Here is a 25,279-nt window from a genome sequence, read left to right as displayed (position 1 = left end):
TAGATTGTTTTTCACATCCACTGGCCCATCAAATTTGTATTCATAAGTAATTAAAGACATATTTATCTTTTAATGATACCTGTTAAGTATTTACATACCTCATAACTTCTCCAACATATCTAAATTATGATAATTTCTTCAGTTTTTTTATGCAAAAAGATGTCAAGTGAGAAATTGATTCAAAAGTATATATGGATAGCTGTATAAAAGAAGAAACATGAATATAGTCACAATTTCCTCAAATAAAGCTGAAATTTATGAATTCTAAATAATTATTCTTTCTGAAATCAAGCAAGAACCAAAAAAAAAATTCTTTATCAATTACAGTAGTCTTAGTTAGCAACTAACCTGGTGAATACTATGTACCCCAGATGTCCATGCATGACTGATTTATTGTGGCAATCTAGCCAAAAGGATTAATAGTTCTTTTGATTAAATCTACTTTCATAATAAGCTTCTTCTTTTAATTGTAGAGGAAAGGGAGTGTTTTATAATTTATTTTGTTTCACTTTATTTCTTCACAGCAGTTACTACATCTGTAAAAAGTTTTTCCCCATAGAGAAAGGATTTTGTTGTTGCTGGGTTTGCAGTAAAACTTAAATTATTTATGAACATGTTTGTCATAATTGGGGAGCATATTTCATTTGATTATGACTATGTGTATGTAAAGTATATTTTATTCACTTTGGGGTAACTGTAACTTCCAAATAGATAATAAAAGTGCAATGGGATTATTTTCTTCAGCACTTTTTTTCTGGAAAATATGACATGTTGAAATACTACAATCATACAGATCTGAGATTTTGCTCATGGACAGAGATCTCAAGTCTGGTTGTGGTTTAGCATGATCCTTTCACATTATAAAATGTTCTTGGTGCTACTTGAGCAAATTTTCATCTTAAAACTTGTTCAAACTGACTTTTAATATTTCCCATCCAGCTGAGGATAACTTGAAGAGAAAACTCAACCAATGAAATAAGGCTCCAGCTCCTGTCTATGAATCTCCTACGAAGGAACAGAAATTGTATTGCACTGAAGTGCTGCTGTATCTAGGCTACAGTTGCAGCTACTAAAAGTACAATCTATCCTAGAACACTTTTACACAAGAAATGCCTTATAAAAGTGTGGGTGAAATTGAAGCAATCTACCCAGATATCTTTACTAACATCCAAAGCTCATGAGAATGGCCTGAACGGATTCTTGTATTAAGATAGATCACATCACTTGGAAATAATGGGCTGTATTTCACAAAATAATAATTGTTGCTAAATTTATGTTTGGATGCACTCTATATTTATGGTAAACAATATTAGATACATCTTAGTAAATATATGAAAGGGGAAAAGTGTGGGTGACTTCAAAATGAAATATGACTACTTGATTTACTGATTCACTTTCCCCACTTATATCAACATTCCATGTCCTCACACTTTGAGTTGATGAAACCATAGAAACCAAACCATTACAAAATAAGTTTGCAATCAAAGTAGTTGCTTAAGGTTTCTTTCTGCTAAGAATATTGAGATATTGATTAATTCACAACTTTCTTATCCCATCCTGAAAAATCACAGCCCTGAAATATTCATTTCAAAAAATGCATTAGCAAAGCCAACATGGTAACACTAAATATTTATATATAGGTGAAATTATTAAGGAAGAAAGTTACTGGAATTTATTTGCTGTTTGTTTATTCTGGATTATAAACCTTAATTACATGGTTCAGCTTTGATCCTGAATTCCAAAACTAAGAGAGCTTCTTTAGCAAACAGGGCTACATTTGTGCAGATATCAGCAGAGGATGGAAAAATTTATTTCTGAAAGCAATAATTAATCTCAGTGAGTCATGTTTTTTGCAGTTAATGATATGTATATTAGTATGATATGTGAAAAGCCCATGGATTTTGTTGATTATCAGAGTTTAGCTCTACTTCTTGCTCTGCCACTTATAAAATGATTGCCCCTGTTCAAATTATCTTCCTCCTTGCTGAGTTTCCCTAAATGAGTTTCCCTAAGGTGGAAGTGGAATACTGTTACCTTCCTTAAATATCTTTATATAATGTATTTAAAATACCAGGCCCAAATTAGACTCTTAGCAAGTAACAATGTCTTCTCCCTTCACTTTATGAATATATGTATATATCTAACAATAACATTATTAACTACTTCTTAGATGCTGATAAGGGTTACATTTTCCAATTAGTTTGTTTAAAAAGAAATCAGAGTTATTTGTATTAGATACAGTACAAGGTTCCCAAACCACCTGAAAGCAGTTGTTGGTATTTAATAGCTGCTGAGAAAATGGTATAAACACACAGTAAGAAAAAGAGAGATGCTGCCAATGGGGGAGTGGGCTACTGTGTGCACAGGACTAGTATCTCCATTGTAATACAGGCATTGATTTCTCAAGTTAATGATAAGAAAACCAAGGGAATCAATACATTAAGAATTTTATGAAAGGATTTATTTTTGTATGATATATCTGTCCCTGGATTAAGTCTTTCTGCTTCTGAAAAAGATAATTGGTGAGGTATCAGATTGCTATTATTTTCATATAGGTATCAATATTATTAACACAAAAAGTAAATGTATTTTGGCTATCTAATAATTTTCCATTAATGTATAAAGTAATCAATGATCACAGAAAAACTAAAATTGAGCCAGTTAGGGTTTTTTCAACATTCACTTTGGTTTCTTTTCTGCATGCCTTTCTTATCCTGAGTGCATAAATGGTCTAAGTGGGAGCATGCAAATGTCGTCCTTTGAGACCAGTAATTCACTGTAGTAGATGATTGCAGTGTCCATCTGGCACAGTCTCACAAAAGCACATGTAGCAGTTTAGTTTTAAAAATATTCAGGTGACAGGATGCCAGATGTTTTGCATGGTTGTCATCTTTGAATTTCCTCTTATTTTATCATTTAACAGACCTTAGTATAATGACCTTCATGTTCATGCATTTCCTACATTTTCTCTTGACCTCCACAAAATCAGAAAAATAAGCACTATAAAGATATAGGATATAAAATACATATCTCCAGATACATATTCCCTACATAGTAGAGAAATAATGTAGCTGATGTAGCACAGCCTTCTTTAACCTTACTTACTTCATGTATGTATCCACCATCCTTAAGAAATATGATCTTCCTCAGACGGGAATGTACAGAGGCATTAAATGTAATAAATTCTCTTTTTTTTTTTAAAGTAGCTTTTTTTTAAATTTTTTTTTAATTTTTTTTATTTATTTATTATAGTCACAGAGAGAGAGAGGCAGAGACATAGGCAGAGGGAGAGAAGCAGGCTCCATGCACCGGGAGCCTGACGTGGGATTCGATCCTGATTCTCCAGGATCGCGCCCTGGGCCAAAGGCAGGCGCCAAACCGCTGCGCCACCCAGGGATCCCTGTAATAAATACTCTTATGTATCAGTCTGCCCTTGTGAATTCATGTGAGTCTGGATAATTCTAGCAGTAATGTGTAGTGCAAGTCTTGAATATTAAGCCTACTTCATTTCTTTAAAGCTACCTTCTTTTTCTTTTTCAATTTGATATCTATGATCAATATGGAGGAATTTTAGATATCTGTTGTCAACTCTAGAACTGGATCTACCCAATGCTCCTTAGTCTTAATCATTATGTCTCCATTGCACAAAAGGGGTCACCTATAAAAACACCATCTGCACTGGCTTGGCAAGAACATAATAAACTGCTTCAAGAAAAAGAGAAGACTAACAAATAATAGTCATAATTTATGGTACCATGTGTTTTGATCATCAGGGCATATCTAGGATAGGCCTACCATAGAGGTTTCCGTAACTTATAGTGATGAAATATATTTGAATAAATTGTTATACTGAAACCTTTGCTTCCAAAGTTCATTCTTCATTTTTTAAACAAAATTCCACATGAAGTAGTTTGGGTTACATAAAATTTCTGGAAGTTTTTAGGCCTTTTATTTTCTATATGGAAGATAGTGGCTTCAGAATTCACTGAAATGTTGAATTTAAAAATGGTCCGTCAGTCAAAGAAAATGTTGCTGATAAATTTACTCTGAGTTCCTCAAGAGTCCAACTCCTTGATTATCAGACACTGATCCATAGAAGGAACAGCAACTCTATCAGATTAAGCAGACAAAAAAAAAAAATCCATATTCAGCAGTCAAGGACTAGCTGTAAGCAGTGATTTTGCTTTTATGGAAGAAATATTATAAATAAAGAGTTAGGCCTTTCCTTTCTCTAATGTCCATTTTTCAAATTCCTTAGATATAGAACCACTATCCTCCTGGTAAATGGCTATCCCTCTTACATTTCTAAGAAGTTAGCAAATAATAGAATCTTGAAGGACTTGGAGAAATCAATTCATCTTACTATTGTGCTACTCAATGTGACTGCTTATAATTGTCATAAAATTTTGAAGAAGAAAATTATCTCCTGGTATCAAATTTGAAGCTCTATGTTTTTTCTCAACAATATTTTATCAAGATAAATACATTTATTGTACATAAATAATATGTCCACTCATTAGTAGTTTCACAAAAATATTATATTAGCTCCTTGTGCTGTAAAACTGTACATTATACTTCATTACAATGTAAGAATTAATAATTTAAACATTTTAGCATATTAAAAAAATACACCAGCCCTCAAACTAGGGCAAATGAGCACACTTTTAGAGAAGTTTCAATCTGGGACAAATGAGTATCCACTGTGGATTAAAATCACTTATATACTGGGGATACCTGGGTGGCTCAGTCAGTTAAGTGTGCAACTCTTAACTTCAGCTCAAGTTGTGATCTCAGGGTCTTGAAATCAAGCCTTGCCTTGGGAGTCTGCTTGAGATTCTCCACTCAATAGGAAGTCTGCTTGAGATTCTCCCTCTCGCTCTGCAACCCCCCCAATCTAAAATAAATAAATAAAAATCTTTAAAATAATTTATATATCTATAGAATATATTAGGCTAACATATATTTTATCACTAGAAACTGGAGATTAACAATTTTTATTCCAATCAATGAAAACTGACCTTGTAATAGAGGTTGGCTCAATAGGAAGTCTGCTTGAGATTCTCCCTCTCCCTCTGCAACCCCCCCAATCTAAAATAAATAAATAAAAATCTTTAAAATAATTTATATATCTATAGAATATATTAGGCTAACATATATTTGATCACTAGAAACTGGAGATTAACAATTTTTATTCCAATCAATGAAAACTGACCTTGTAATAGAGGTTGGCTAATCATAAATACATATACAACCTAGTACTTTTAAATTCACCTTGAGAACAAGACTAATTTTTTCAATTAGAATGGACTAAAGCAGGCTCCAGACACTTGTGAAATGGGCTAAAAATTAAAACCAGGAGAAGGAAAGCCTTAAAGCTTGATATTGGGTTCTGGAAACAGTTTTTAAAAGTTAAAAATAGAAAATTGCTACACGACAATGGGATTGCCCATTAATAATCTTCCATTTGGACCTAAAGCACAGAGTTCAAAGACTAAAAATGTCATTTTAGAACACTGTAATTTTACAAAGTAAAATTGTTCCAAGTCACACAGTTATTAGTAACAGAATTTACAGCCTAATCCAACCAATTCATATTCTAGTACACTCTCTACCACTCTACACACCATATCAAGGGCAGAAAAAGAAATAAAACTCAAAATGGATCCATCCCAAGCCTTTTACATGCAAGGGGTGTATGTGGTAATTAGTTTGATTCAAGTCAGAGAAAGTTGAAATCAGACATCATATAAAGGGAAATATAAACTTGATAGGATAGGTATTAAAGTAAATCTTCAAATTCATCAAATTTTTTACTGGGGCCATCCTGTAATATATCACTTTTCATTTGTCAGAGAATAAAATATACTGGTTTATTATTTCACCTTCCTTTAATCATGAAAGCTACGAGGACAAATGCATCCCCTTTGCTCCAGACAATTGCAATTAAAGATGCTGGTATAAACAGCATCAACAGAAACGCCAACAAATTAAACTCTCATTTTTTTACACATTTTTTGGCACTTTATGGACTTATGTTTTTGGTCTGCCTAATGGTAAATTCATAACTGAAAATCCTTTTTTAAAACAACAGTTTTCCATCTCAAATCTCCTTAGAAAGGATACATTTTCTCATGTCAATATAGGTAATACAGTGGTGTGTGTGTGTGTGTGTGTGTGTGTGTGTAGATGTCTTTTTTTGTTTTGTTTTTAAGATTTTACTTATTTATCTGAGAGAAGGAAAGACAGAGAGAGAGAGAGAGAGCGAGAGAGAGCATAACAGCTGGAAGGAGGGGCATAGTGAGAGGGAGAAGCAGACTCCCTGCTGAGTAGGGAGTCATGCATACCTGGTACTCTATCCCAGGACCCTGAAATCATGACCCATGACTGGAGCCAAAGGCAGATGCTTAACTGACTGAGCCACCCAGGCACCCCTCCCCCTGTGTTTTTGGTTTTGTTTTGTTTTAAGATTTATTTGTTTGCGAATGGAGAAGGGGAGAGAGAGGATGTGTTGATGTCTTTAAATTGTTTATCTGGCATACACTAGAATGTTATTCTTCTGGTTATCTTCCATATTCCATTTTTAGGGGGACCAGTACTATTAAATATTGATGTGGCAAAAAATATAACACTTTTTATCTTGTTACATGTTAAATATGGTGAAGAGTGTGATTGAGGAAGATAATTGCATGGAATGTTAACATTTTGGGGATTCTTGCTTCAATTCCAGGTGAAGAAAAAACTAAACAGAATAATTAAATTTTATTAGAGAAATAATAAATCATACAGGAATAAAAATTTTTGACTCCAAACAAAACCACATTTTTATGTAGGAAAAAATTGAGGCATTTAAATCAGATCAAATGTTTCACTTGTTCAAAGATACCCTAAAACATAAATTCCAAAACAAAATTTTGCATATTTAAAGCCAAGAATAATCCTAAAAACACAATTAAAATCATACCATACCATAAAGAAAAAACTGCCATAATGAAATTGGAAGTAGTAATGAATGCCAGATTTGCCTGGAAAAACTCTCTTAATTTCTTCATCATTAAAGTAGAGTTTGGGCACTAGGGAAATAGTTACGTATTCTTTTAATCTGTCACCTAAACCATTGATCCAATGGCACAATATGGCAAATGAGGACACTGTAAATTTCTTTGTGAAGTTTCAGTTCCAAAAAGGTAAAAATAAAGTGCTAAGAGCTCATATAAAAGCATGATAGACCTGACTTTAATTGTGCAGTTTTAAACAAACTATTATCTCTAAGCTTTAGCAAAGCACAGCAATTAGTTTTATAGAACTAGCACCCTAATAGAAAGATTTTCGGAATGAAATTAATATTACTGAAGTCCAATATTTCTTGTAGAAATCTTTTTTTAAAATATTTTATTTATTTATTCATGAAAGACACAGAGAGAGAGAGAGAGAGGCAGAGACACAGGCAGAAGAAGAAGCAGGCTCCTTCTTCTTTGACACCACACACATACATACATACACATAACATACATATATACCTTACACACTCATATACACAAACAGAGGCATTCTCTTGAACACTTACCAAGTATTCCACTGGATATAACAACAGAAGGAACTGGTTTGGTACTCTTAATTTTAAACATGAGCTTCCTTTTCAAATGGGGTGGGGCAAAAATACATCCAATTTACGAAAACCATTATTTATCATGTTTCTACAAAGTTCTAGATATGGGCTAGAAGATATATACAGTTGACCCTTGAACAATGCAGGGGTTAGAATCAGGGTTAGCTGATTCCTGCACATTTGAAAATCAGCGTAGAACTTTGGACTCCCCAAAACTTAACTAATACTCTACTGTTGACTGGAAGCCTTACTTATAACATAAACAATCAATGCATATTGTTTATATTATATGTATTATATACAATATTATTACAGTAAAGCTGAAGAAAAGGATATGTTATTTAAAAATCATAAAGAGAATACATTGATAACACTATATTTTATTTATGGAAAAACATCTGTATATAAGTAGACCCACATAGCTTAAACCTGTGTTGTTCAGGGGTCAACTGTATATTATTTCATTGGTTATGTTATTAAGGTGTTATTAAGGTGCTGATAATTCAGGGGAAGTTCATATATTTCACTTTGCAAACTTGTTTGAATCTTTTGTATAGCTAAACCTACATCATTCCAATAACTTCTATCTTAATTTTTTTCAGAATTCAGAAATATTATATCACTTTTCCATAATTATGTCAATCTGGGCATTTCTTGTGTTATATTACATAAACTTTCCCCAATGTCTTCTCTTTATAACTGTATTCCTAATAACTGCCTTATAAATAATTGTTGACTGAGTTTATGTAATTTAGGGAAACATCATTATATATATCTTTTTTGGAGACTCAAAATGAATATTTACATTTTAAAGAATCTGAGGAAAACTTTGTTTAAAAAATAATATATTTATCTAACATAAAGCTCACTCATATCCTTACTGTTCCTTTTTTTTCTTTTTTTTTTGTTCCTTTTTTTTCAATAACATTTATAAAGTCTCTTCAAATTACCCCTATGTAAACTCTTCCATTTACCTTTGTCATATTTATTTCTAAGTAACCTGTTTCTAACATGTTGCATAATAGGTGCAGATATTTGAAAATTACCAATAATCCAAAGAAAAGTGGTGAAGAGGTTGACTTCTTAAATTTTCATTTCACTAGAAAGTCCATGATACACATACTTATCATATCAACCAAAAGCAGACTATATTCTTTTTTTTTAAGACTTTATTTATTTGTTCACGAGAGACACAGAGAGAGGCAGAGACACAGGCAGAGGGAGAAGCAGGTTCCATGAAGGGGGCCTGATGTGGAACTCAATCCCGGGACTCCAAGATCATACCCTGGGCCAAAGACAGGTGCTAACCCCCTGAGCCACCCAGGGATCCCTTAGTCTTTGGTGCCTGAAAACCTTATTTAGCTTTCCTTGAAAAGAATGTATCTTAAACCATCATTCATTCTTTCAAATCCTCACTCTTAAAATTGTGAAGTTAACCATTGCATTAGATACATACCTGATTTTTTTTTGCTGCATCTTCTGAAAGAAATCTCTGGCATACAGTTTTTCTTTTTATTCCTGGCATACAGTAATGATAAACGCATACTGCCTGTTAGTCACCACTATAATCACAATATGGAATAGTTCCATTGTCCCCTACATTCCCTTATATGGTAAATTTGCAGTCTTCCTCCCATCACCAAGCCCATGGCAACCCTTAATCTGCTTTTAATTCTTAGATTTGTGATTATTACAGAGTATTCCTGAAAGGGATATACATATTATATTTTGGAAAATATATATACTTATGTATATATGCTTTTTCACTTAGAAAAATACATTTGCAATCCTTACAAGTGGAGTATGAATAACTAGCTACTTTTAATTGTTGAATGGTATTCCATTCTGTGGATGCATCACAGTTAGTTTAATTATTTGCTAGATTAAGGTTAAGATGAAAGACATTTGAGTTGTTTCATTTTTTAATGATAATGAATAAAACCACTATAAATATTTGTATGAGCAGATACACTTGCTTTGTTTCCAATGCTAGGGAGAAAGCATTCTATCATTCATCATTAATTTGTATATTAGCTGTATATTTCTTTGTAGATGTTCTTTATAATGAAAGGGAGTTCTCTATTTTGATGGGAGATTTTATCATGAATAGTTGTTGAATATTCTCAGGTATTTCATATCTATCTATTGAGATGCTCATACAGTTTTCTTTCATCTGCTGATGTGATGTTTGATAGAGTTTGAAATGTGGATTGGCTTTACATTCTCAAAATAATCCCCCTTTGTTCTTAATATATTATATATTGCAGAACTCTATTCGCAATTCTTGATAATTTTTGCATCTAAGTTCATGAGGAATATTAATCTGTAGTTTTATTTCCTTATAATGTGTCTGTTTTAATTTTATATCAGTATTAAGTGTGGCTTCACAAAACCAATTTGTGTAGGATTGATATAATCTTTTTTTTTTAATTTTTATTTATTTATGATAGTCACAGAGAGAGAGAGAGAGAGGCAGAGACACAGGCAGAGGGAGAAGCAGGCTCCATGCACCGGGAGCCCGACGTGGGATTCCATCCCGGGTCTCCAGGATCACGCCCTGGGCCAAAGGCAGGCGCCAAACCGCTGCGCCACCCAGGGATCCCGATATAATCTTTTTTTTAAGATTTTATTTATTTATTCATGAGAGATACACAGCAAGAGAGGCAGAGACACAGGCAGAGGGAGGAGAAGCAGGATTCATGCAGGGAGCCCCATGTGGGACTCGATCCCAGGACTCTGGAATCATGCCCTGAGCTGAGGGCAGACACTCAACCACTGAGCCACACATGCATCCCCAGTATAATCTTTTTAAAATATTTATAGAATTTACAGATGAAGCCATCTGGGCCAGGATTTTTCATTTCTAAAAGTTTACATCTGTGAATTCAATTTCTTTAGTAAATATTATTCAAACTTCCTTTCTCTCTCTTTCTCCCTCTCTTTTTCTCTATTTTTGGGTGAACACTATGTCTGTCAAGGAATTGAACCATACTATCTAAATTATATAATTTAATGGCATAAAATAGTTCATGATGTTTTCTTATTATCCTTTTATTATCTCTGGTATTTGTTGTGATATCACATCTTTCATTTCTTAAATCAGTATTTTTGGGGAAAGTCTGGCTAGAGATTAACTATACTAGTCTTATTTTTGTTTTATTGATATTTTCTGTTATTTTCCTGCTCTTATATTTATTATTTCTTTCCTCTATGGATTTGGGTAAATTCCTGTTCTTTTTTTCTGTTTTTTTTTTTAAATGGATATTTAGATAATTGACTTGAATTTATTCTTCTAATGTATTTAATACCATAAATTTTATTATAAACATTGTTTTAGCTACATCTCACACATTTTGATATCCAATTTCATTTTCATTCCATTTGAGATATTGTCTAATTTCCCTTGTAATTTCCTTAAATCCATTATTTAATAGAATGTGTTTTAATATTAAATTATTTGGTGACTTTTATAGATATCTTTCTGTTACTGATTTCTAGTGTAGTTTTTTTGTGGTGAATTTATTTACTAATTTTAAACTCGTAATAAACATATTGTATCTAGGATACAGCCTTTGTTGATGAGTGTTCCAAGTGCACTTGAAAAGAAAGCATATACTTCTGTTGTTGGATAGAATCTTCCATACATGTCAATTACATCATGTTGGTTAATAATGTTCTTAATTATTTAAATAGTCCTCAAAATGCTTACTACTTTTCTTTCTACTGCAGTGTACTAAAACAAGAATGTTGAAGCCTCTGACTGAAATTGTCTAGCAGTTTTCTCTCAGTTATGTGGTTGTTCTATATATCCAGAGGCTTTATTCCTATTAGGTTTGTAAACATTTATTATTATAACTTTTTCTTTGTGAGTTGACACTTTTATAATTATGTAATATCCTTTTTTATTCATGGTGATATCACTTAATTAATATCCTTTTTTATTCATGGTGATATCACTTAATCTGAAATCTGCTTTTCTAATATTAACATAGGCACCCAACTTTTCTTCTATTAGTGTTTGGATTATAGTTTAAAAATTTTTTTTATTTTTTTACTTGAATCTGTCTCAATAATTAAAATGTGTTTTATGTAGACAACACATAGTTGGCTACTGTCAGTTTTCAATTTTTTTTTTACTAATTGCATTTAATATAATTGTGATTTTGTGGGATATATTTTCATGTTTTCTATTATTTTATTATTTGTGTCTATCTTCTGTTTTTTTTCTCCTTGCTTCACTTTCCTGCCTTTTAAAAAATTATTTGAATATTTTAGTATTCCATTTTGTTTTATATACAGTACTTAGCTGGATCTCCTTACATTGAATTTTTAAAAATATTTTATTTATTTATTCATGAGAGACAGAGAGAGAGGCAGAGACATAAGCAGAGGGAGAAGTAGGCTTCCTGTAGGGAGCCTGATGTAGGACTCGATCTCAAGACCCCAGGATCATGACCTGAGCCAAAGGCAGACAGACGCTCAACCACTGAGCCACCTAGGTGCCCCTACATTAAATTTTTTGAGTTCTTGTTCTTAGAATTCCAATATTCATAGCTCACATTCTCCATTTATTTATGGTTAATATTTTACCATCCCAAGTAAAATTTTGAAGACTTGCAACCATATGGATCCATTTACCTACCACCTTATTTCAACCAACTTTTTATAGCTGCTATACATAATTATATCTACATACATCAAAAACCATACCAGATTATTTTATTTATGCATGTATATACCAGTGAATAAATGTTTGTATTTTGTGTTCAATATTTACACATATAATATTAAGATGGAAAACATTTTATATTTTCCTACAGATTTACCATTTCTATTGTTCAAGAACTAGATTTCCCTTTATTATAATTTTCCTTAAACTAGAAGAACTTAATTTAGCACATCTCTTAGTGCAAGTCTGCTGGAAACGAAGTCTCTCAGTTTTCCTACACCTAGTAATGCCTTTAATTTTGTTTTAATTGAGGAATATTTTTATTGAACATAAAATCCATATTTACAATATTTTTCTTGCAGCATTTTAAACATAATGTTCCAGTGACTTCTAGAGTCCATGGGTTTTATGTAATATCCACAATAATTCAACTTTTTGTTCTTAATGTATTTAATGTGCTGCCTTTTTTTCTGGATACTTTGAAGATTTAAAAATTTAAACTTACTTTTCATTAGTTTATTATGTTTTTAGTCATTGTTTTCATTGCATTTAATTATGCTTGAAGTTCACTGAGCTTCTTAAATGTGTACATGTTTGTCATTCACTACATTTGGGATATCTGACGATTACATTTTCAAATACTTTTTCTATACTAATTGCTTTCTTCCTTCCTACTGAAACTTCAATTACATGAATATAAGACCTCTTAAAATTGGTCTAAAAAATACCTGAAACTTTATTCTACCTTTTAAAAATAATTTTCTTTGTTTTTAACACCAGATAATTTTAATGCATATATTTCCATGTTACCTGACCCTTTTTTCTGTGACTTCTATTTTGCTATTGGAATAGACTAAACTTTTTTCAAATATTGTACTTTTAGTATATTTTGTTTTCTTTTTTTTATATGTTGTTTTCTGATGAGAACTTATCTATTTTTTAAGTGAATTTTCCTTGACCACAAGAAGCCTAGTTCTAATATTTGCTTTGTTATTTTTGTATGATAAATGGTTCATATAAATGTTGACATCTGTTGATTGTAATTTTCACTGTGGTTTGTTTAAATTTTCCATGTTTTTTGTTTGTTGAATAATTTTGAATGACAATTTTGAATAACGGTGCATAGTCTCAACTTTCTATTTTATTTTATTATAAAGTATATATAACTTTCCTATAATTTATTATATTTATTTTTATTATAAATCTCTGGAAAAACTCATTTTTTTGTTGTTGTTGTCATTATTGGTAGTATTTTACAAGCGATCAACCTGGTTTGTAGTAGACCATAATATATGCATCACCTTTTATGTGTGTTGCCTTGAATCTCAGTTCATTTTCAAAGACATTACTATGATACTGTTAGTTTGTTGTGCATGTTCTTTCATGATTTAATCTGAGGTGTGGTTTACGACTTAAATTAAGCTTCTATCTCAAAATCTTTGGTATGCTGATCTGTGTCTTCCCTGCCACATGCACAGCTCAGGGGTGTGCCCTGATATAAGGATTCAGACACATGTATAAAATTCCTTTCCTGAGCATTCTCTTCTCTACCATAATTTGCACGGTCTCTGTGTTGAGAGTTTGGTTTTTAAAGTTACTCTGGCTGACCATAAAGATGAGATTTTTTTCTAGAGACTTAGTTATCTACATCCCTGCTATGCTGTTCAGCTCTTAGACTAAGGACTGTTCCCCATGCAAAGCAATAGACAAAATAGAAAAACACATACACAAATAATGAAACTCAGTCCTTTGTGGCATTGTCCTTAAGTTTTTACCTCCTTTTCCATTCTATTTGTTTATTTTTCAAAGTTCTTAAGCACTTCCTTTTATTTGCCCAAAGTTGTTAAATGGTTGCTTTCTGTGATTATTTGTAATCAATGGGAGAAATAGGCAGTAGTGAGTTTAGTTCACCATAATGAAGCATACCACAATTATTAACTTTTATGTTGTCAAATATATATGCTATTTGATTCATGCCTTTTGGGCTTCCTGTTGCTTAAAAAGTCCTCAAAATACCTATAATCCAGTACACTTTTTTTTAAAGTATGCTAAATTAGTTACCATATTTGATGAATGTACGTGACATTTCATCTAGTTCAAAAAAGTCCTTATGCATTATATATACACTGTTTTTCAGGTATGGTTATCCAGAAATGCATTTAACAGATAGTTGCATATAGAACCATTTAGAATGATTTTAATGATATGAAAAATGACCGTGTTCAAGAAATATACTTTAAGGTTTTTGTAATGATATAAAGTATGTGTGTATATAAAATGGATATTTCAAATCATTTTAAAATATAAATTACTTGCCCCAAAGTTTTCTTTATTTTCTCTCATATTTATAATTGCAGATTCCATAATGAGTCCCTGTTTTTCTTTTTTTGTATGTATGTTACCTAACTCAAGAAAGAGTTAATAATCATCTTAAAAATACTTTTGACATCTTTAGGTGTCATAATTCTATAAGTCCACATGGTAATTACATAATTACAAGCTGTCAGTATATGATTGCTGATACTTGTAATATTTTGTAATTACATAATTTGGCATGATTACAATTATAAAAAGAGTTACATGGTAATTGACTAAAATTACTTTTTAGTTTTTCAGAAACACAAAACTGTGTTCTAAATTTAGACAAGGAACAAATGTGTAATTCCATCTGCACAGGCATTAGAAGAAAATTCATATCAATAATGCATATTCCTCAAGATGTGGAAAAATTAGATTTTTGCCTTTGTGTAATATTTGTCAGTTAGCATTATGTTATATTTACTTAAGCCTAAGTGTAATGAAATGTGTAGACTATGATTATTCAACCTTTTGTTTTATGGAAGCAAGACTGCTAACTGGTTTGATTTTTGTTCACTAATTTGAAGTCATTTGGCATCTTAGAAATGCAAATGATTAAAAAAAGATAAAGGTGGGCAGCCCGGGTGGCTCCGTGGTCTAGCACCACCTTCAACCCAGGGTGTGATCCTGGAGACATCGGGCTCCCTGCACAGAGCCTGCTTCTCCTTCTGCCTGTGTCTCTGCCTCTCTGTCTGTCTCTCATGAATAAATAAATGAAATCTTAAAAAAATAAACATAAAAATAAAAAAGATAAAGGTAATATTGCCATTCATATCTGCATTCTTTTTTATTCCTCCCAAGAAATGTAGAGTCTAATAATGAAAGAAATAAGCTTTTTCATATAAACCCTACTCAACCTTGGCTTTACATATTTGATAAAGGGGTTAGTATGCTTTTTAAATAATAATAAATCTTAAAAGGTATGTTGTATGCAAAGGTAATTACATAATTCTGGCATATAGATTTTTCCAGAACAGGTATAACAAAGATTACTGGTTTCTCTATTATATCATTCCCTTCCCTTCAAAGAAACAAAAAACTATAGCATGTAAATTTCATAGAATATTATAATTTTTAAGTGAAATCACAATTTATCATGATTATTGCTTTTTTTATTTTAATATTTATTGCAAACAGTAGGACTAAAACTTACCCCAAACCTCTCTCCATCATCACCTCTGTGGATGCCTTAAAAGAAGACATAAAATTGACATTTGTTGAGAACTTACTCTGTTATCAGACACTGCACTGAGTACTCTGCATTTCTTATCTCAGTGATAGCAACCTCTCATCACCTCCTCATGATGCTTCCATTCTCTGACACATCACCTAAAGTACTAGTCAAGATTCTAGATGTATTTTCCATTGAAAAAATATAAAGACATTTTATACAGTATTAATAGATATCTAATAAATTCTTCTAATTAACATCACTATTTACTTATTTTTGTTAAGTCTAATTTTTTAAATGTTGTTCATTTTCCAAAAATATATCCGCTATGGTCTGAATGTCTGTGTCCTCCCCAAAATTCATATTGAAATCCTAATGACAAAGATGATGGTAGGTGATTAGGTTTTGAGAGTAGAGTCCTTATGAATAGGATTAGCGCTCTCATAAAGAAGACTGCACAGTCTCCCTTGCTCCTTTTTCTATGTGAAGATACAGTGAAAAGTCTGCAACCTGAAAAGGGTCTTTACCCAATGATGCAGGTACATTGACCTTAGACCTCCAATCTCCAGAATGTGGGAAATTCCATTGTTAAAAACTGTACAGTCTATGGTTTTTCATTATAGCAGCCTGAATATACTAAGATGATATCTTTATTTTATTTCATTTAACTTTTAAAAAATAGCTTAATATATACTAGATGACTACAATGAATGAAACCAGAGTGTTTTTGTTTTAATAAATATTAGGTACAGCACTCAATTACCTGAATATAGCACTCTTTTTTTTTTCTATTTTAGAAAGTTTTTTTTTTTTTTAATTGTGTCTGTGGAAGTCAATTACAAAAAGAGTTTTTTAGTTTTTTTGTTTTGTTTTGTTTGTAAGTTATAGTAAGTCTAGATGAGCCTAGATGCACTTCCTGATCCTAGCAATGGACTTAATTGCAAGGTCTATAAGCAGGTGATCACCTTACAGAGAGACTGGAAAATTGGTTAGAGAAAGTAGTCATTACCTGATAGTAATTTAAAATTGTTCACCTTTTTTTTTTTTTAAATAGTCACTTTAGCCATGAAAAGCACCTACTGAATTCCCTACTCCTGATGCAAATTCTCAAATGTCATTGCTAGGAAAAAATATATTTAAATTATGAACCAAAGATCAAATTTTCAGCTTCTGAACATACAACAATAACAAAAAGGACATTATAATGGGACATCTTAGAGCTTTAAGTTGAAAGGTAGCCAAGAATAAGACCTAATATAAAATACACTTTAACTTTTTAAGTTTCATATTTGCAGTGTTTAAAATGAATGGTATTTTGACCTTCAAATAGTTTTACATTATGGCAGTACAGTTATTTCTAAAGTTTTCAGTGATGAATTTAAAGGTATAAATTAAGTGAAAGATGATTTATAATAATAAAAAATGACAGATGGTGGAATCATGGAAATCATTTATGTTTCCCTGAGAGGATTATCATTCAATTGAAAACAGCAAAAGAAATATTACTTTTAGTGAATTAATTTAAAAATAGTATTATAATTGTGTATGTCAAATTACTCTTCTTACCTGAACATATTATATTCTGGAATATTTTGGATATGACATTTCTAAAATGTTCCAGGAACCCTGAAGGAATTTTGGAGAAGAGAAATGGTGAAGGAAGACAAAAGATAAACACTTGTGGCTTAGATCTTCAAAAACAGGTTTTCCGATGTTTAAAAATGAAATTGAGACTTTGTTTAAGAAACACAGAACAGATGTACTTTTTCCTAATTCTTTGTTAAGTACAACTAAAACACCTGGACATTACATGTAAAACAAACATATGAAGACAAAAATCTAAGTGGAAAAAAAAAAAAAAAAAACACAGACCTCTTAAAAATATCAGGAACTGAGGAATAACAACGTGATAAGTTCTGTGTGTGTGTGTGTGTGCTTCTTTTTCTTCATATATCCCAGACATGGAGCTAAAGAAGCTAGCATCCTAAAAATACCTACTAAGCATAAACAAAATAAGCACCAACAAAAGGATACTCTCTTTAGCAAAAGGACAAGGGAAGGGACAGCTTAGCAAAACCTTTAGAAAATAATTGCTTTAAATCAGGTAAACACCATAGCAAAATTGTGACCCCCCTACTCAACCACATCAACAAAAGCCGAGTGGGAAGCCTAGATATCCACTCATAAAACTATCATGAAATGCTTGAACTCCTCACTAGGGTAGTGTCACATAAGATGAGGTAGGAAGCCAAGATTTTCATCTCCATCAGTTGGCAACAAGACTTCATATGTGGTGTCTCCAGAGACCATGAAGATTCTTGATTCCCAGAGTTAAGAATTTCACCATTCCCCAGCAGTGATGAGGATAACTGCCCTATCACATCATTGTAGACTACACTGAGAACCAGAACTCCAATTTCTACCCAGCAGTAATCAGGAGGCCCACACTTAAGAATCATGTAGGCCAACAGGAACCAAAACTCCTATCTATCTCACAGATATGATGTGGCATTCTCTTTCTCCTATTGCAGTGATATCAGTAAAAGTCAGCTAAAATATAAGATTTAATTAAGATATAGAGTCCCATAACATAATACACAAATGTCTATGTTTCAATCAAAAATCACTGCTGTACCAAGAACCAAGGAGTTTCAAAATCAATTCAAACCACCAAACAATAGACGACAGAGATGTTAGAATTATCTTATATTTTAAAATGTTTATTATAAAAATGCATCAATAAGTAATTATGAACACATTAGAAACAAACACACAAAATTTGGCAATGCATCAGAGAGGCTCAGAAAGGAAGTAGAAGATACAAAGTAGAATCAAATGGAAATTTTGGAGCTGAAAAATATGAAAGAAATAAAAAGTTTGGTGAATAGATTCAATAGCAGGATATAAGCAATAAAGGAAGAATAAGTAAAGTGGCAGATAAAAAAAAAATTGACATTACCCAATCTGAATGACAGAGAAAACAGACTAGAAACAAAATGAATAAGAACAGATTATAACAAATGATATAATATTCACTTCACTGAAATCACAAGATGGGGGGGGGGGAGGTAGAACTGAAAAAGTACTCAAAGAAATAATGAATGAAATTTCCCATATTTATCAAGCGACAAACCTACTATTGTCCTCTGGAGTAATATGTGGGAGATAATTTGTAGTATTGTGAGGGTAATTCAAAAAGTGATTGAATCTCAAACCACATAAATGACTATCTGGAAATTAAAGAAAGAAACCAGGTAAAGATGACATATACAAAGTAGAAAAATAATTTGAATGACAGCAATTTCTTGTAAGAAACCATGGAGACCAGAAGAAAGAGACATATTTTCCAAATGCATAATGAAAAGAAACATCAATTCAGAAACCTATAGCTAATAAAAATATCCTTCTGTAATGAAGAGGAAAACCAGATATTTTCAGAAAGAGAAAATAAAGAGAATTTGTCACCAATTGAATTTCCTCAAAAGAAAAGATATAATAAAGGAAGGAATCTTAGAACATCAGGAAGGAAGAAAGAACATGGAAGAAAACCATATTCAAGCAAACCTCTTCAGGTCTCTTTATTTTATTTTTTTAGGTTTCTTTATTTTTAAAGATTTTATTTATTTATTCATGAGAGACACAGAGAGAGGGGCAGAGACATAGACAGAGGCAGAAGCACGCTCCCTTTGAGGAGCCTAGTGAGGGACTTGATCCCAGGTTCCTGGGATCATGACCTGAGCCAAAGGCACATGCTCAACCACTGAGCCACCCAGGTGCCCCCCTCTTCAGGTTTATAAATCGTATTTATGGGTACAACAAAATGATAGCATTGTCTAAAGTGGTTCTAAATATATGTAGGGGAAATATTTGACAACTTTTTGTCAAAGTTAAATATATGTGAAAAGCAATAACATTTTTATACTTAACTTGAATTGAAAAAATAATTACAATATAATGTGATAAAAACACTATAGATAGATGAAAATAAAATTCTAAGAAATGTTCAAGTAACCTACAGGATAGTAAAAGAAAAAAATAACAGAGTAACAATAAAAACAGAGAGAACAAAAAATAAATTAGAATATTTTAGTCTTAATATATCAATGATTAAAATAGATAAGTTGTATAAATATACTACTCAAAATGCAGAGATTAGCAGAGTATGTTAAAATATGACTCAACTCTATGCTGTGTATAAACTCTCATCTCAATATAGCAAAATAAAAAAAAATATATAACAAAATAGAAAGTTTGAAAGTAAAAGGATGGTAAAAAATATATCAAGCAGTGAAAACAGATCTATATTAATACATATGAAGCATAATTCAGAGTAAAGAATATTACCAGGGAAGTATATTACATGTGAAAAAAATGATTTATCAGGGAAATCCGAATAGATATTTTTCTAAAGAAGATGAACAAATGTTCAACAGGTACATGAAAAGGTGCTGAAAATCACTAATCATTAGGGTGCTGTTGTGCCCAAGATCGCAAATCCCAGAGACCACCAAGGAGCCGATACCGATGCAAACACACGAGGGTTTATTTACAAGCTCCAGCCTGGGTCCAAGTACACCCGACACAGCAGAGCAGGGACTTGGACCCCAAGACTAAGAGGCTTAGCAACTTTATAGGGGCCAGTGGCCAATGGGATGAAAAGTTGCACAGTCATGCTGGTCCACTCGCAGGTGGCCGATTGAATTACATTTTACCTTAAAGTATCCATTTGAACTGGCCTATTACTGAGCCGGATTTCCGATTAGGGTGTGCCCTGGTCTTTGACTAGGGCGGGGCAGTATCCCTGAGCCGGATTTCCTGTTAGGGTGTGCCCTGGACTTGATTAGGGTGGGGCAATGCCCTAAGTAATAAGCAGGTCAGCACAAGGTGGGTGCAGCACAAAATAGAGTCAGTCCTGCTCTGCTTGTCCAGGGGTAGGGGATTTTGTTAAATTTCCTGGGTCCCACATCCCCCCCTTTTTCAGAGGATCCTATGCAGGACCCAATCATGGGTCCAGGTTGCTCTTAGAGTGAGCCAGGGGAATGATTAAACCAGGATTCTCACCAACCTTGTTGCTGTTCTCACTCTCATTTACATTTAAGGCAGCACATAACACCCCCCCCCACCCACCCTTTGTTGTAAAAAGACTAATTCTAATCTCCTTCTATTTTGAAGGACAACCTCGGACTAGGGAGTCTTGGAGGTGGGAAATAAGTGAGAACGGCGCAGTCTTAGCTTTAGGGGATTGTCCTTGTCTGGTTGGCTTTTCCATTCTGGAACAAAGTCCGTGAGAATGGCGTGTGGGTCAGCTGGCCGGACGTGGGTGTAGTGGACCCAGGGAGTAATCCTGTTGACCTTGAGAGCAGTGGGAATGGTCAGGATCATGATGTAGGGGCTCTTCCAGCCAGGTTGAAGTGTCTGGTATTGGTATCTCCGCACGTACACCCAGTCACCTGGCCAATATCGATGGGGGTCCAGGGATGGCCCAGTCTCGTAGAGGGCCCTCAGCTTAGGCCACACCTGCTCATGGGTTCGTTGTAACATTTAGAGGGAGAAAAGAAGTTGGTGATCATCAAATTCAGCAAGCACCTCGGGTTTTAAATTGGGGATAACAGGTGGAGGAAAACCGAACATGATTTTGTAAGGAGTCAGTCCCATCTTATATGGGGAGTTCCTTACCCTATATAGGGCGAAGGGGAGGAGAGTCACCCAGTCCCCGCCAGTCTCCAGGGCTAATTTAGTTAAGGTCTCCTTTAATGTTCTGTTCATCCTCTCTACCTGTCCTGAGCTCTGGGGACTATACGCACATGTAATTTCCAATCTTCCCCAAGTACTAGTGCTACTCCCTGTGTTACCTTAGATAGGAATCCTGGGCCATTGTCTGACCCAATTCTAATGGGAAAACCATACCTCGGTAAGATGTCTTCCAGCAGTTTCTTGGTCACGATCTGTGCCGTTTCATGTTTGGTGGGAAATGCCTCTGTCCATCCTGAAAAATTATCTACAAACACTAGTAAATACCTATACCCATATTTTCCAGGTTTTACCTCAGTGAAGTCCACTTCCCAGTAGGCTCCTGGGCAGTCCCCTCAGAGCTGGGCGCCCAGGTTAGATCCATGGGCAGAGACATTTGTTGATTGGCACGCGCAGCAGCTTGCCACAATCTGTTCGATCTTTGTTCAAGAGTCTTTAATAGTGATCTTTGCATGTAGTATGAGGTCTTCCATCTTCCTTGTTCCCATGTGAGTACTCCGATGCATTCTGGATAGGACTCGCCGTCCTAGTTCCTCTGGCAAGATGATGCTGGAGTCTACGGCCCTCCACCAGACACGCAAGCACTGGGTCATAGGCAAGCGTTTGATCCAGTGTAAGTTAGCATCAGTATAGTTGGGGGTGTCAGGCAGGGTCGGTGCCCCCAGATCAGGTAGCATGGTAGCTAAGACCTGAGTCACCAGAAGGGCCACCTCTTTTGCTTTTAAATCAGCTAGCCAGTTTCCCCTGGCTACTGGTGTGTCTGTCTTTTGGTGCCCCGGACAATGGACGATGGCTAGGGCCTTGGGCAGCCAGAGGGCCCTCAGGAGTTCAAGAATCTCTGTTTTGTTTTTAACAGTCTTTCCCTCTGCTGTCAGAAGCCCTCTCTCCCTGTAAAGGGCTCCGTGGATGTGAGCGGTGGCAAAGGTGTACCTGCTGTCGGTGTAGATGTTTATTAGTTCACCCTCCCCCATGGTCAGCACCTTGGCCAGTGCGATCAGTTCTGCCCATTGAGCCCACGTTCCGGCTGCCAGTGGCTCTGCCCAGACAGTCTCCGTCTCCATGGTTATGGCTGCCCCTGCATATCTGAGTCCTTCTTGGACAAAACTGCTGCCGTCCATGTACCAGGTGGCGTCCGCATTCAGCAGTGGCTGGTCCTGGAGATAAGCTCTGATTCCGTGCACCTGTGCCAAAATTTCTTGATGGTCATTCAGAGGGGGGTCCCAGTCTGGGTTAGGGAGTAGTGTTGCCAAATTCAGAGTTGTTGGTGGCTTAAATAAAATTCTGGTGGGGTTTAGGAGTAGGCTCTGATAATGGGTCAGACGGGCATTGCTGATCCAGCGGTCTAGGGGCTGTTTGAGTACCCATTCAATAGCATGTGCAGTGGTAACATACATTTCTTGCCCCATGGCCAGTTTGTCTGCGTCCTTGACCATAGTGGCCACCGCAGCAATAATTTTTAAGCATGGGGGCCATCCAGCGGCCACCATGTCCAGCTTTTTGGAGAGATAGGCTATGGGTCTCTTCCAGGGACCTAAGTACTGGACAAGGACCCCTTTTGCCACCCCGTCTTTCTTGTCCACATACAGGTAGAAGGGTTTGGCTAGATCGGGCAACCCAAGGGCCGGGGCAGACAGCAAGGCCTTTTTAAGGTCATTAAAGGCTCTGTTCAAAATTTTGCTGGTGCCTGGTGGCCTCATAGAGGGGTCTGGCCATCTTGGCAAAACCCGGAATCCATAAGCGACAGAACCCTGCTGACCCCAGGAATTCACGTACCTGGAGGACGGTTTGCGGCTGTAGGATTCTTAAGACGGTTTCCTTCCGTGCATCCGTCAACCATTTTTGTCCATCTTTTAATTTGTACCCAAGGTAGCTCACCTCTGTTCTGCAGATCTGGGAGTTTTTAGCTGAGGCCCGGTATCCTAGGGCCCTTATGGTCTGGAGCAAGTCCCTGGTGCCTCGTAGGCATGTGTCCTGGTCCTTCGCCACCAACAGGATATCATCTACATATTGTAATAAAGTCAAATGAGGGTGCTCGGAACGGAACTCACCCAAGTCTTCGTGTAAGGCCTCATCAAAGATGGTCAGTGAATTTTTGAATCCTTGTGGTGGTTGAGTCCAGGTGAGCTGACCATTGATGCCTTTCTCAGGGTCTGTCCATTCAAAGGCGAAGAGGTTTTGGCTCTTGGGCGCTAAAAGCAGGTTGAAAAAGGCATCTTTTTAAATCTAATACCGTATACCAAGTTTTGTCTGGAGGCAGGGTGGAGAGGAGGGTGTATGTGTTTGGGACCATAGGGTGCATATCCTTTACTCGCCAGTTGACTTCTCTTAAGTCCTGGACTGGCCTGTAATCATTAGAGTGCAGTTTCTGAACCGGCAGCAAGGGAGTGTTCCATGCCGATTGGCAGGGCCTTAATATGCCCGAGTCCAATAGTCACTGTATGTGGGGTGTGATTCCCTTTTGTGCTACTAGAGGCAGGGGGTATTGGCAGACCCTGACAGAGTCTGCCCCCGGCTTTAGTTCTATGTATATGGCCGTCCGATGCTGGGCCAGCCCGATTCCCCCAGTTTCAGCCCATGCTTGGGGAAATTCCCGCAGCCAATGGTCAATGTCAGTCATTGGGGTTGAGGGCATTTGGTGGAGACTATATTCGTCTTCTAAACTCGGGACAAGTACCTAAATCGGGTGCCCCTTCTTGTTTAGGACTTTTGCCCCTTCGAGGTGGAAGCAAATTTGTGCCCCCATCTTGGTGAGCAAATCCCGACCTAACAACGGGTAGGGACACTCAAGGATGAACATGAAGGAGTGGGATATCTGGCCCGTGCTGAGATCCACAGTTCTTCGGGTGTCCATGAGTACTGTTTGGTGCCCATGGTCCCTTGCACCCATGAAGTCTTGTTTGCCAATTTCCCTTGGGGTTGTAATAAAACTGAGTGTTGTGCCCCAGTGTCCACTAGGAATTCAACAGGTTGCGCCTCCACTTTAAGAGTTACCCTGGGCTCAGGGAGGGGTGCCAAAGCTGACTCCCCTAATTGTCCAGGCCGTCCATTTCTAAGATCTTGGCAGGGGCCTTAGATCTTTTGTTAGGGCAGCTTTTCACCCAACGGCCCTCCTCTTTGCAATAAGTGCATTGGTTTTTGTTCAGCTTAGGGCGCTCCCGATGGGGACCAGGGCCATCCTCCTTACCTGTCCCTGAAGCCAGCTTCTTGAGGTGCCTCCGTCTTTCCTGTGGGTCATCCATGGTTGTGGCCAGCAGGATCTTGGCCAGGTTTCAGGTCTGCCAGTCACTTAGTTTGGTTTGTTGTTCTTCCAGACTTTCTCTATTATAGACTCATTCTGCCACTATCACTAAGTCCTGCAAGCTCTTCTCTCCCAGTCTCTCTACTCTTTGCAATTTCTTTTTAATATCTGGAGCGGCCTGGTTAACAAAAGCCATGATAATTGCGGCCTTTTTTTCCGGGGCTTCTGGGTTCATAGGGGTGTACTGCATAAAAGCCTCTATGGCTCTAAGAAGGCTGCTGGACTCTCATCCTTACCCTGCCTTACATCATAGACCTTGGCCAGATTGGTAGGCTTGCGCACGCAGCAGCCTTGAAACCTGCCATTAGAGTCTGGCGGTAGACCCGGAGTCTCTCTTTACCTTCAGCTGAGTTGTAGTCCCAGGTGGGGCGGGATAAAGGGAAGGCAGCATTTATGAGGTCTGGGTTTTGAGTCGGCTGTCTGTCC

This window comes from Vulpes vulpes, chromosome 1 (assembly GCF_048418805.1).
Source record: "Vulpes vulpes isolate BD-2025 chromosome 1, VulVul3, whole genome shotgun sequence".
In the NCBI taxonomy this organism is placed as follows: Eukaryota; Metazoa; Chordata; class Mammalia; order Carnivora; family Canidae; genus Vulpes; species Vulpes vulpes.
The sequence above is the reverse complement of the archived record's forward strand: the minus strand, read 5'-3'. Positions refer to the sequence as shown.